General features: G+C 43.8%; 1 protein-coding gene across 3 annotated transcripts in view; it reads left to right on the top strand.

Moving 5' to 3' along the window:
* The window catches only part of FRMPD1 (FERM and PDZ domain containing 1), a 158,240-nt gene that overhangs the window by 100,487 nt on the left and 44,044 nt on the right, over positions 1 to 13,709 (top strand). The window lies entirely within an intron of this gene.

The following is a 13,709-nucleotide window of genomic DNA, read 5'->3' as shown; positions in this document are numbered from 1 at the left end:
CTCAGCTGATGTGAGGGGCGACGCTTTGTAATGACGACACTGCTGGGCGGGAGAGTCATCGAGGAACTATTTTCCACCCCGATGCAAGCCTACAGTAGGACATGGGCCAAATTATCTAGCCTAACATGGCAGTGGAGTGAGAAGCTAATTGGGCTATGTGAACATAACAGGAGCTGAATATTGAGCACCCGCAGAAACATAGATGTAGCAAAAATATATAGGATAATATCCCCAGTAGAAAACACATACACAGGTGCATCTCAATAAATTAGAATATCATCAAAAAGTTATTTTTTTTCATAATTCAATTGAAAAAGTGAAACACTTATATTATATTGAGTCATTACCAACAGAATGAACTTTTTCAAGTGTTAATTTATGTTAATGTTAATGATTGGTTATGGTTTACCGGGATTTTGTGGATTGGTGCCAGCGGAACCAGCTCAGGATTAATGCTGGGAAGACCAAGGAAATGGTGGTGGATTTTCACCAGAGGAGATAATCAAATCAAATCAAATAAAATCAAATAGGCTTTATTGGCACGTCCGAATGGATATTTGGCATTGCCAAAGCTAGTAAAGTGTGTGTGTGGGGGGGGGGGGGGGGAGTTGGAGTCAAGGGGGAGAGTATGGGGGGGTGGGGTGGATATACTCCAAAACCAGTGGTCATCCGGGGATCAAGCATTGAGATAGCCAAGACCTATAAGTACCTGGGTGTGCTCCTCAATAATAAGCTGGATTGGGCTGATCACCTGGTTGTGCTGTACAGAAAGGGTCACAGCAGGCTCTACCTACTCAGGAGGCTGAGGGCCTTTGGAGTCCAGGAGGCACTTCTTAGGGCCTTTGTCAACTCTGCAGTGGCATCAGCCATCTTCTTTGGAGTTGCTTCGGGCCGCTGAGAGTCAAGCGGCGGTCCTGCTAGCGGTCAGACCACCTACTGCTTATCTTTCTTGCACTAATCGTTGTAGATAGGATCCGATGTTCAGGACCCAGTAGAGAGACCCCTGATGAATCACTTTTAGTGAAGAAACGCGTAGGGTCAGACAAAGCAGTTATAGATGTAGCACCCACACGCAGATAATCTGAACAGTGACCAAGCCTGTGGTACCTTTCCTCCTCTGTTGGTGTGGCGTTAGGCCATCCTTGGAGGGGTGGAGGAGCATCCCATTGAGCTTTTGCAATATTTTTGGTCATGTTCATATTTCAATCTGTGAGGTCTATTGGTGCACATCGTATATTGGATTAGGGAGGTAGAGAAAGTGTTTGTGTAGGGCATACTGGACATAGCGCTACTATCTCTCCTCCTTATTCATTAACTAGTCGTTGCACAGCGGGCAATGGTGTAGGACATGTTTTTAATACTTGTTTACATGTTTTAAGATTATCTAATAAAAGTAAAGTTTTATACATTATATTCCTTTGGTGGATAAGTCAATCCCCTTTCAGTGACACTTGATAATAGGAATCAGTTTATCTAAGTTACAGTGACTCTGAGTCGTTTGATTGTAGTGATTGCCTCAAAAGATTGTGCAACAAAATATTAAGTTAACGGAACTGTCATTTCTGTCCAGGCCTGTTTCATTAGTGTGATTTTTCAATAACTAATGTTGAAGCATGGCTGAAAAGTAATGTCTGAATTTTGTTTGTTCATTTTCATAGAATTTTTATTTATTATTACTTTTGTCAGAATCAAGTTATTTCTGTGACCATTGTGGGTTTTTCTTTCATTAAACGAAAGGTGCCAACAATTTTGCCCACGTGTGTATGGCCATCGGATCCGATCATGATATCCAGGCCAAGAAAAGTAATTTTAGAGGGATGGATACTAGCCTTCAACCTCAGGTTCATGTCATTTGTGTTTAAGACATTGACAAATTGGTCTGTGATAACCAGCCAACAAATGAGAACGTTGTCTATATATCTCAACCATAATAGGATAGACAAAGCGATTCCTCTTTTTCCTCCACGAACATCAGATGCTCCATCCACCAATCAAATATAAATTTGAGTAAGTGGGTGCAGCGGGGCTCCTCATCACAGCGCCCCGCTGCTGGTGGAAGAAGTGTCCATCAAATCAAAATAAATTATACTTCAAAATAAAGTGCAAAAGATTGAAAGTGAATTAATTATGGGCCTGAAACTGAGTGCCTGATTTATTAAAAAAATAGTGTCCTGTATTACAGCCATACATAGAAGGGATTAAACTGTACAGTGATTCGACATCTAAGCTAGCCAGAAATGTATGCGGTGGTAGTTGAATGTCCTCAAGGTGTCTGTGGCCATCCATCACATCATAGACATAGGAAGGTAGAGTAAGCATGAAGGGACGTAGGATGAGATCTACGTATTTGCTTTCCCCTTGGATCAAACTGCCTATGCTGGACACGATGGGATGTCCTTTGAGGGGGTCCACCCTTTTATGAATTTTAGGGAGGCAGTAGATGGTCGCTATAGTTGAAAAGGATGATTTCATATATATATTTTGTATCTTTTTCTGCCATGCCATTAGAAGGAGCTTGTTCTAAAATCTGTATTAGCTTTTGAGAGTACTCCTCTGTTGGGTCAGAAGGTAGAACTGTATAGTTTTCTGCATCAGTTAGAATATCCTGACACATGGACGTAATACGCAGGTCTATCCATCACAATGTTTCCTCGTTTGTTGGATGCTTTTCTGACCATTAATTGCTCCTTTTTAAGATCAAGGAGGGCCTTTATTTGGTTAGGGTGGAGATTCTTACTGCCTACACCCCTCTTGGAGAACATCAATGTGGATAGTTTGTCAGTTACCAGTTTTTCAAAGATGTCAATGAGGCTTGGATCACATACAGGAGGGGATGAGGAGCATTTAAGGCATAGATCTGTAAAAGATGTGGCGACTGTATTTACTAGAGATGAGTGAACGGCGTTCGATTGAATTGATATTCGATCAAATATCAGGCTGCTCGAGATATTCGATTCCAATCGAATGCCACGCAGCAAATGCACTAAAAATTCGTATCCCCTCCCACCTTCCCTGGCACTATTTTTGCACCAATAACTGTGCTGGAGAGGTGGGACATGACAACGTAGGCATCGAAAAAAAATCGGAAAAAGTAATTGGCTGTTTAAATCAGGTGACCTCCAATTTATACGAATAGTTTCAGATCCGGTTCATATGAGACTGTGAACTATGTGACTGTGAGACAGGGATAGAGGTACTGGCAGGGTTAGCTAGGGATTACCTTTATTTACATGGGAATGTCACTCACACAGCTCTTTGGGGCTCATCGGGATCCCTGTCAGCTTGCATCATACGGGAGCTGACTTTTTCCCATAGGAATGCATTGACCAGCATTGATTGGCCGAATGCCATACAATGTATAGCATTCGGCCAATCAACGCTGGTTCTGTCGGAGGAGGCGGAGCCTAAGATCGGTCCACAGCAGTCTCCATTGTGGTGCAATCTCAGATGTAGCAGAGTTGACAGAGCTCTGCTACACCTAAGATGCAGCAGAGCTGGCCATGCGCTGAGCTCTGCTACACCTGAGATGCAGCAGAGCTGGCCATGCGCTGAACCCTGCTACATCTGAGATGCAGCAGGGTTCAACGCACGGCCAGCTCTGCTGCATCACGTGTAATAAATCCAAAAACAGTAAAGTGAGTCTCTAATTATTCACCAATTCTTAATCCAATCCAAATTGAATAATTGTATTAATTAAAATATAACTTTTATTACATGCCCATAAAACCGTATATATTATGTATAAAAAATCTATAAAACATGAAAGGCTTCAAACAGGTTGCAAGAACCAAACAATATGAGACACAGCGGCCTCCTGAAAATGAAACCAAATAACTCACCAAATGTAGAGGTAACATTTGTCAAATCCAAAGTATATGGTTCAATAGAGCAGGGACAGTAGGAAATTATAGTGAGGTAGAGGATAGTTATGTCTTAACTAAAAATCTCAATGTGATGTTATATATGGTAATAAACTCTCACTAGTCCAAATCTCTCACTAGTACAAATGATAATCTCTTAACAGTCCAAGTTTTATATTATGAAAAATATTTTTTTAATAGATCTACCTCCATTTGAAACCAATTTGGTGCAGAACTGGGGCAGAAAGATATACTCTTTGATAAAACTGACATTTGTAACATGTATAATTCTTTTGAGGATATACAGTCATGGCCGTAAGTGTTGACACTAGAGATGAGCTTAGCCAAATTTTCTGATACGATTCAATCTGAATTAAGTTGCATCAAATCATGTTAAAAAAAAACTGCTATTTCCTGGCTGTAGAGAGCCTGTATAGTGGTGCAGAACACTGTGCCTTGCAGTAACATGCATATGGGAGTCTGCTGTGGTTTTTAGTGATGTCCCACTAATGGACCTGAACCAGCGATGCACTGAAGACTGCAATACACATGTATTGCAGTCTATAGAAGAAGTCAGCCTATGCAGGCTGACTTCCTCACATCTGGGCAAGGGGACATGTAGCATGGTGGAACTCTTTGGATGCCGCAGTCATGTTCAGCATTCAAGATCTTAAAACCCCCGATCAGAGCTAAACTCCAACCAGGGGTTATGGAGCAGGGTGTGAGCTGTCATTTACACCTTGTCTCGATGCCGTTGGTGGTTGTGAAGGTGATAAAGGGCTGTGACATTACAGGGCTGGCTGTTGATTGCCTGCATGCATGCATGCATGCATGGCATTGTGGGTGATCCTCTGTTCCCATAGTTCCTTGCACTATGTCCTAACATGTGCAGCAGCCATTTTAGAAAAAAAAAGCAATTTGTTACCACAAAACGTGAGGAAATATGGATTGGATGCAAATAAAATAGTTCCTGAAATTTGGATTGAATTCCACTTTGTCAGCTTAAATTCGCTCATCTCTCATTGGCATCCTTGAATTTTTTCAAGAAACTGAAGTATTTCTCTCAGAAAATTATTGTAATTACATGTTTTGTTATATACATGTTTATTTCCGTTATGTGTATTGAAACAACATGAAAAAAAGACAAAAATTATGTACTGTAATTTCACACAAAACTTAAAAAATGAGCCTGGCAAAATTACTGGCACCCTCATCTTAATATTTGGTTGCACAACCTTTGGAAAAACTAACTGAAAGCAGTCGCTTCCTATAGCCATGAACAAGCTTCTTACACCTTTCAAATGGAATTTTGGACCACTCTTCTTTTGCAAACTGCTCCAGATCTCTCATATTTGAAGGATGCCCTCTACCAACAGCAATTTTAGGATCTCTCCACAGGAGTTCAATGGGATTTAGATCCGGACTCTTTGCTGGCCACTTCAGAACTCTCCAGCATTTGTTTCCAAACATTTCATGGTTTTTGAAGTATGTTTGGGGTCAGGACCCATGACCTTGGATGCAAACCCAACTTTCTTATACTTTTGGCCCTACATTGCAACCTAAAATCCTTTGGTACTCTTCATATTTCATGATACCTTGCACACAGTCAAGACACCCAGTGCCAGAAGCAGCTAAATAACCCCAAAACATCTTTGACCCTCCACCATATTTGACTGTTGGCACTGTGTTCTTTTCTTTGTAGGCCTCATTCCGTTTTCGGTAAACAGTAGAATGATGTACTTTACCAAAAAGCTCTTTTTTGTTCACATGACGTTTTCTCAGAAGGATTTTGACTTTCTCACGTACATTTTGTCAAACTGCAGTCTAGCTTTTTTATGTCTCTGTGTCAGTAGTAGGATCCTCTTGCCATAGCATTTCATTTCATTCAAATGTCGATGGATTGTTCATACTGACACTGATGCACCCTGAGCAGGACAGCTTGAATTTCTTTGGAACTATTGGGGCTGTTTATCCACCATCCAGACTATCCTGTGTTGAAACCTTTCAGCAATTTTTCTCTTCCATCCTTGTCCAGAATTAGCTACAGTGCCAAAGGTGTAAACTTCTTAATTATGTTGCACAGCACGTACACAAGAACATCAAGATCTCTTAAGATGGACTTGTAAACTTGAGATTGTAGATATTTTTCCACAATCTTGGTTCTCAAGTATTCAGAGAGTTCACTTCTTCTCTTAATGTTCTCCTTACTTAGTGTGGCAGATACAGACACACAATGCAAAGACTGAGTCAACTTCCCTCTTTTTTTTATCTGAGTTCAGGTGGGATTTTTATATTGCCCACACCTGTTACTTGCCACAGGTGAGTTTGAATGAGCATCACATACTTGAAACAAAGTTATTTAGCCACAATTTTGAAAAAGTGGCCATGATTTTGTCCGAACCATTTTTTAGAGTTTTTTTTGTTAAATTATGTACAATTTTCCTTTTTTTCTCTGTTTTTATGTGTTGTTTCAATACACTCAAAGGAATTAGACAACATGTGTATACTAAAACATGTGTAACTTCAATAATTTTCATGGAGAAATACCTCATTTTCTGGGTTTCTGTAAATTTCAGGGCCATGACTGCATTTACCGCTAATTACTGGTCAAAACTCCCTTGTGTTTGCCTGTGCATCGAGACATAGTTCTGTTCCTGAGGCCTTTGTTCTTTGATCCATTTCCAATGTTGCTTTCCACCTCTCCATCTGCGTTGTCCTGATTCTGTACAGTGCCAATATGATGTAAAAAAGATGGTTATTGGGTGGAATCCTATTCAGATTCATTTGATTTTTGGGGGGAACGTTTCCTCTTTTTTTATTTTATTTATAAATTCTTTATTTATGAACAATTTACAAATAAGCAAAACACAGGGCAGAACAATAACGAGGGAGGCCCAGAACCAACGGGCCCACAAACAAAGCCAAACACAGGGACACGGCAAAACAAGACAAAGGGAGAAAGGTGTCGGAAGGGTGGATGGGGGTAGAGGAAGAGAGAGAAAGAGGAGGGGGGACAAAGGAGTGACCCCGAACTCTGAGAGACGGGAAGGAGGAGCGACCAACCGCGAGCCAGGGGGCCAACAACAAATAGGAATCCGCGTACGTTCAATGAGGTCAAGACCAAGAGAATTAGCAAACCCGGGGAATCAGGCAGAGAGAAAAGGACGTGAAAATGAGAGCCAGAACCTCCCTGGGGTTGAGCTCCAAATTGCAACTATTGCGCACATCAGGATGTCTGAAAGGGCCAAGGGCCGGGGCTCCAGAAGAAGAAGAGAAGGGGACGAGGGAGGAAAAACAAAGGACAAAGTACAAAAGCAGGGAGAAAGAAGACAGGAAGGACAAACAAGCGAGACCGCTCCAGGCTAGTCCAGAACGGACAACGAAAAGAACAGTGGGGAAAAGCCCACTAATGCAGGTCTCGAGGACGCACCGCAGTACGTTCTCAGAGAGCCGCCAAGCCTAACTAAATAGGGGAGAGGCCACAAATCATGACACACAACCCGCACCCCAAGCAGCAACATGAAACAGCAACGGAGAACCAGGGAAATAGACAGGAGAGGGAGGAGAGGGGGCAGCAAACACCACTGAAAGCCGCAGCCGGTCGGGACCAACCACAGCCACCAGCAGGGCAGAGAACTTAAGGCAATAGTCGAAGGCACATACAATAGGTCAGGTATCAACAGAGTAAACAAAGTTCGCACAGGAAGGCTGACACCAGAGGAACCTACGACAGAAACCACGGGGAATCAGCAGGCCAGACCAACCGACGTGGCAAGGAAAAAGAGGAAGGACAATCTGCGACAACAAGGTCCATCAACAGGGCAAATAGGTAAAAGAGAAAATTGCAAACAAGGAAGAGACAGAGAAAATAAGTACAATAGGCACAAAATGATTCAACTCAGCATTAAGGTCTCAGGCAGGAGACCACAAAGGAACAGGATAAGCCCTCAGGCTGACGAAAGAGGTGTCCCTCTGGAACGTAACTTTCGGCGCGAACAATCAGTAGCTGCAGCAACGGAGAGAGGGTAGTCCAGCCAGTCAGGAAGATGCAAATCAGGCAAGTCCAAAAATTGGGCCAGAGCAGCGGCCTGGTCAGGGGAATGAAGAGCAAACACAGTTCCATTACGGTTAACCTGAAGATGGAAAGGATGACCCCATCTGTAGGTAGCTCCAACGTCCAGAATCAACTGCAAGACAGGCTTGAGAAGGCATCGCATTGCCAAGGTGCGACGGGAGACATCAGGAAGAAGACGTATCGGGGACTCCTGGAAGGAGACAGGAACGTGATGCCAGGCAGCTCGCAAAATGTCCTCCTTCTCTCTATAAAAGTGGACCCGACAGAGAACATCTCGAGGCTCTGAAGCAGACGACTTACGTACTCCCAAAACACGATGGATCCGGTCAATTGTAATCCCAGAGTCAGGCGGACGGCCCAGGACAGTGTTGAAAACCGTAGTGGCAACCTCTCGGAGCTGGGTAGAATCAATAGAGTCCGGAACACCCCTCAACTTGATGTTGTTCCTGCGTCCTCTGTTCTCCAGATCATCCACTTGTAACGGAACATGGCGGTTAAACTGACGATGAGAGGCCAAGGATTTCTCCACGGCAGACAAGCGGTGATCTAAATCATCCGTCACCTGCTGCTGAGCGGCAACCTGCGTCAACAGAGAGTGGATCTCAGCTTTGAATTCTGCCGCAATCTGTTCCTGTCGCTCCTCAACCCTACGGACCAGGGCCTCCAAGTCTTTTTTAGTAGGCAAAGCGTGGAGGAGTTGCCATATGTCAGACAGCTTAGGACCCTTAGAACGGTGCAACTGCGAAGGTATGTCCTGCTACGAAGAATCAGAAGAGTCCAATGAGGGTGAGTGTAGCAGGACTGCAGGAGTCGAGGAGTAAACCAGGTTCACATTGGAGGATGCAAGAAGGGAAGTCGCAGGGGAAGACGGTGCCAGATCAGGGCCCCTAGGAGGGCAATGCAGCGGCACGACCCTGTCCCCCAGGGGAGCAGGTGACACAGCCTCAGGGGACACAGAGAGGGGGCCAGAGGTGAGGGGCAGTCCAGGAGGGGAGTCTCTTAGCCTCAACACAGGGAGTTCTGCAGGAGATGGGAGGCTGAATGAGGGAGACTGACCAGCAGGAACAGGGGACACATGCTGGGGCTCAGAGGAAGGAGGGGGCAAGCCCAGGGAGCCAGACAGGGAACCATGTCCAGAGGAGGAGAAGAGCAGACCCTGTGAGTGCACTGTCGCGGTCTGTGGAGGTGTCAGAGCCGAAGGGGGAGGGGAGAGAGCCGACTCACCGCTCCAGCCGCCATCTTGCGAAGCCAGGGGAAGCACCGCTGGCAACAGTCCAGGCTGAGTAGCCCTCAATCCCTCAAAATCCTGAAAGAGCGGCGCCGGCTGCAGAGCAGGGGAAGCGGAGGAAGCTGCGCTGGAGGAAGACCGCGATGCCAACAGCTGCGAGTTCAGCTCCGCTGTGATGCGCGCCGGCGCCATCTTGGACCCGATGGAGCGTGCTGCAGAGGAGGGAGCCGCTGCCATCAGGAACCGGGCCAGCGGCGGCTCAACCCTGGTAGAAGAGTGCGCCTTGCGACCCCGGCGCTTCACCATCTCCGTTGGTGGGTGACAGGTAGGAGAAATCCCAGTGGGAGACCTTAAAGCTGCTCAGGGGCCTAGGAGCTGCGGAGATATGCTGCTTTACACCACCATGTTCAGGCCACCGGGAACGTTTCCTCTTATGTGTGTACTCCCGTACTGTTTGTACTGTAATCGAGGAAGAACATTTCTTCCAATTATAAACCCGACCAAGACAATAACTGTCATGATCCCAGTTCCTCTTGCCATCTTTGGTTTCTTCCAGATTCTTTCTAAAAAATTTTAGATGACTATTCACATGTTCAAAATACAAATTGGATTCCTTCTGGTTCACAATCTCCTTAATTATAGGGGGGCCACACAGTGGCTCAGTGGTTAGCACTGCAGCCTTGCAGCGCTGGAGTCCTGGTGTTCAAATCCCACCAAGGGCAAAAACCCATCTGCAAGGAGTTTGTATGTTCTCCCTGTGTTTGCATGGATTTCCATCCCGTGTTCCAAAGACATACTGATAGGGAAAAATGTACATTGTGAGCTCTATGTGGGGCTCACAATCTACAAAAAAAAACAACAAAAAACACAATCTCCTTAATTATAAATTCAAGTAACTGTAAACGTAACTGTATTAGAAGACTTCTTTTTGCAAGTGCTCACTGTTCAATAGTAATGAGCTCATTGGATAGTTATTGTAAATTTGTATAAATCTTGTGCAAGAAAGGTGGCATGTATCTCAGATCTCATTCCTCCAGGGATTTTTTTAGTCTTATAATAGTCGCCCAATGTGATTAAGTGTAATTGATAGGTAACCAACATTTTGGATTCAGCTTCATGCTTGGGTTTGAGGTCCATCAATGATGGAGTGCTGAGAAATGCAGAATCTGCAGTCGGTGTAATATCCTCTCCTCATCCCATTTGGTTTAGTGAAAACTAGGCAAAGAATCGCTAGTTTTGTCTCCATAATGGAGAAAAAAATATATAGCATATATTATCTAAAAAAATTTAAACTATACTGTACAAAGTGCCAAAAATGTAAAAAGAAAGTCCAAAGCAGCACAGCACAACAATATAGAAAACAGTCACTTTCAATACAGGGTATCTGTCATGGTTGTGTCAATGCCCGAGCAACTGAGCTACTGAATGCTTCCTGCACCACTATGGAAATGGGGTAGGAAAGCTGTCCCTGGCGCTACAACGGCTGACAAGGCCCTGCCTGAGGGTGTTGGTCAGCTGGACGCAAGCTAAGCTTGGCCCCAACATCTACTAGCTTTCTAAACGTGAAGACAGGTGGGGTGAGAGCTGAAATAGGCTAGGGGCTGGGATACTAGAGGCGGTCACCCCTAACAAAAGAATAGGTGTTGCTGCAAACAGTAACAACTAGGATGGGATGTGCTGAAGAACTAACAGGCGCAGCACAACCACTAAACACACAACAGAAATTGAGGAGAGGAAGAGTGGAGTAGTGAGGAAAGGGTAACACAGGACAGGGGCAAAATAAACCTGAAGCCCTAAACAAAACCTCACAAATACCAAAACAGTGACTGCCAACTAGAAATGCAGGACAAGGGTTGAGTTGAAAATGTTGAGGGAAAACAGACGCTCACACAAGACAAAAACTCACACCATTTCCAATTCAGTTCCTGAGACCGTGCAACTCCCATAAAACACTCCTATCAAACTCAGCCAAGAATCTTAACTGGTAACCATGAAAACCGTCGAGGACTGAAGCCAGCAGTCAGCTTTTTACAGACCTCGTAAAGACTTGATAGGTTGATGACAATGTCAAACACCTGAAGCTCGCATCCACCGAGACACCAGGACAGCTATAGTATACACTGAGGCAGGTACCCAACCACCAACTAGACAGCTCAGTGGCAAAGAGAAAGACCAGCGAATCACAGAACACTGGCTCAAATCCCCAGACAAACACCACCAGAAAATAATAACAACAATATTATAAAACAACTCAGGTCCTGACAGTATCCCAGTGAACCCAGGGAGACCCAGTGAATCCAACTCACCATCCGCCGTGTTATTACAGCAATGTCTTCTCTTTAATTTACAACAGAAATCTCGAACTAATGCCCACGATCAGAGTGGATTCTGATCGCGGGTATTACCATCTATAGGTCCTCCCAAAGATATTAAACCTGCCCCTGGGCCCCATGGTACCTTGTTAGTTGCAGGCCAGCTCCAGCGCAGTGAGATCGCAGGACCCGACCTATTTCTGTGACAGCCGGGACCCTTATGAAGGCTCTCAGGTCTGTTATAGTAATATTACTATTATGTAATTATTACTATTATGTAATGAATAGAATCTCTGTAGAATCTCTGACAACTGCATTGCTGTCTATGGGACTTGCAATCAAATGCAGGTTTAAGCCCTCTATGGGGTCTAATAAAATAGTAAAAAAAAAAAGTTTCAAAAAATATTTAAAGGGATCCTATCACTCAGACACTATTTTTTATAGCTACCACATCAGAATAGCTTTAACAAAGGCTATTTGTCTCCTACCTTTCTCCTACGCAGTCCTACACTCCTACAGTCCTACACTCCTACACAGTCTGCTCTGCCTGAGGCCTAGAAGTTACAAGCCAACACTGGAAGAAGAGGCTGAAGATGACACTGCTGAAGAAGATGGAGGCGGCGCTGTAGAGAGCTCTCTCGCAGCCTTGGGGACGCCCCCAGTGCTGTCTGAGTGCTGGGGCCCGCCCCCAGTGCTGCGAGAGCTTATTTGCATACCGACAAGAACCGGGATTGTAGGCGAATGGCGGTGTGGAGAAGACGATGAAAGGTAGGAGCCGAATAGCCTTTCTTAAGGCTATTCTGACATGGTAGCTAGAAAAAATTGTGTCTGAGTGATAGGATCTCTTTAAAAAAAATTTAATGTTAAAAGTTCTAAATCACCCCCTTTCCCTAGAATACAAATAAAAGTAGAAAACTACTGTGAAACATATACACATTAGATATCCCTGTGTTTGAGAATGCCCGGTCTACAAACTTATAAAAAGATTTTTCCTGTACGGTAAACATTGTAGCAGGAAAGAAAATCAAAAGTGCGGAACTGCCTTTTTTTTTTTTGCTGTTTCACCTCTGATTTGAATAAAAAGTGATCTAAGCAATAGACATTCCCCAAAATGGTAGAACTAAAAAGTACATCTGGCCCCACAAAAAAAAGACGCTCCATGCATCCTCGTACAGATACAAGGCCATTTGTCAATGTGGCCCTGCAGCTGTTGCAAAACTACAACTCCCATATATTAAATATTTTACCACATTTTTTGCTTCAAAATTTTTTTCCCTATTTTCCGCCTCTAAATCCTAAGTGCGTCTTATAGTCTGGTGCATCTTATAGTCTTAAAAATACGGTATATATAAATAAAATGTTGCTGTGGTCGCTCATTTGTGCTTGAGAGAGGTTCCAGTTGGGACCGAAACGTTGGTTTGGAATAAAGATGCTAGCCATTGGAATCTGTGAAGTGCTGACATTTTTATATAATAGATAGATAGATAGATAGATAGATAGATAGATAGATAGATAGATAGGTGCAAATTTTTTATTTATTTATTTATTTTTATTATCATATTCACACTTAGTGTTTTTGATATGTTTATCACATGCCTCTGAGATCTACTGATAACTTATTTATACCTATTATATCTTCTTAGTATTAATTTATATACATGTTATATGTATCCCTCCCTTATATAATGCAGTTTATTTCCAGTAATACTTAGCGCTGTGCTGTTTTCTAATGCACATGAGCACAGTTACATTGTATTTGATCTGGATAAGGGCACATACTGCCAGTACATTCCTTATCCTTCTTTCTATTGAGCATGCTCCTGCACTTTGTATTGAATGGAGTTTCCAACCACTTCCAATACCTCTTCCCTATACATGTGGTTTTGCATAGTAAGGGTGCATGCACACTACGTAACGCCGGGCGTGTATGAGAGCCGTACACGCCGGCATTACAGCAGACTGCCGAACACTTCCCATTCACTTCAATGGGAGCGCTCGTAACAGCGGCGTTTACGAGCGCTCCCATTGAAGTGAATGGGAAGTGTTCGGCAGCCCTGCTGTAACGCCGGCGTGTACGGCTCTCATACATGCCCGGCGTTACGTAGTGTGCATGCACCCTAAGGGTACCTTCACACGGAGTAACGCTCCGCGCATATTGCTACAAAATACACGTGTAAAATGTAGTAAGCCATTGAGTTCAATGGCTTTTTTTTTTGTTCGTATAATGCGCGTAA

This window comes from Leptodactylus fuscus, chromosome 1 (genome assembly GCF_031893055.1).
Source record: "Leptodactylus fuscus isolate aLepFus1 chromosome 1, aLepFus1.hap2, whole genome shotgun sequence".
Lineage (NCBI taxonomy): Eukaryota > Metazoa > Chordata > Amphibia > Anura > Leptodactylidae > Leptodactylus > Leptodactylus fuscus.
This window is presented reverse-complemented; position numbering and strand designations above follow the sequence as displayed.